The sequence below is a fragment of the Vicugna pacos genome, chromosome 2 (assembly GCF_048564905.1).
Source record: "Vicugna pacos chromosome 2, VicPac4, whole genome shotgun sequence".
Classification (NCBI taxonomy): Eukaryota; Metazoa; Chordata; class Mammalia; order Artiodactyla; family Camelidae; genus Vicugna; species Vicugna pacos.
The window spans coordinates 36,398,652-36,399,434 of NC_132988.1; positions in this window are offsets into that span (position 1 = coordinate 36,398,652).

The window sequence follows — 783 nt, forward strand, 5'->3', positions numbered from 1 at the left end:
GCCCTTCTGAAAATGGATAGGTTGGAATTAAAATTTCAGATGAGACTATTGCAATTTAAGATCTCAAATGTCTTTCCTAAGGCTTTCACATTACAGACGGACTTGAGATTAAGCCACCATCTCCTGACTTCTCTTTCTCCTCTTACTGGAGATCAGTCAGTCACATTACACTTATACAACACCAATTCTGAGTCTGAATTTTATCCATACCTGGAAAAGGATAGGACCTTCTAAATGTTTCACACATTCAGTACTCCTTTAAAGGAGTGATTTATAACTCATGTACATACATATGATGGTGCATATTCATGTTAATATTCAATGAGTACATTAAAACTAGTGTTCAGTTAGAACAAAATTTACGGAGTCAGAGTAGTAAGTAAAACATATTTTGGGGAGGGGACCAAGTCACTGAATTTGAGATGAGTATTACATAAAGTTAATGATCAGAGACACATACTAATAGCTTATTTCCACATTCCTTGTCTATTTCATCTCTTTTATAAATAACGTTTTTAACTTGTTTCCTAGATGGTCTGTTGCAAATGCACACACATATGGAAGTTTAAAATACACATACAAAATTGAAACAAACAGTACATAACCAAATTTCATGTTTTAATCAGACATAAGACAATCAGTTAGAACCACAAAATATCCTATACTTTTGTTCTGAGTGAGGAAACATTTTAACAAAGATATACTATAACAAATCTCTGAGAATTTCGTTACAAAATATATTTTACCTGAAATTCAAAGTTAAATAAGTCTATATTTCTCTCA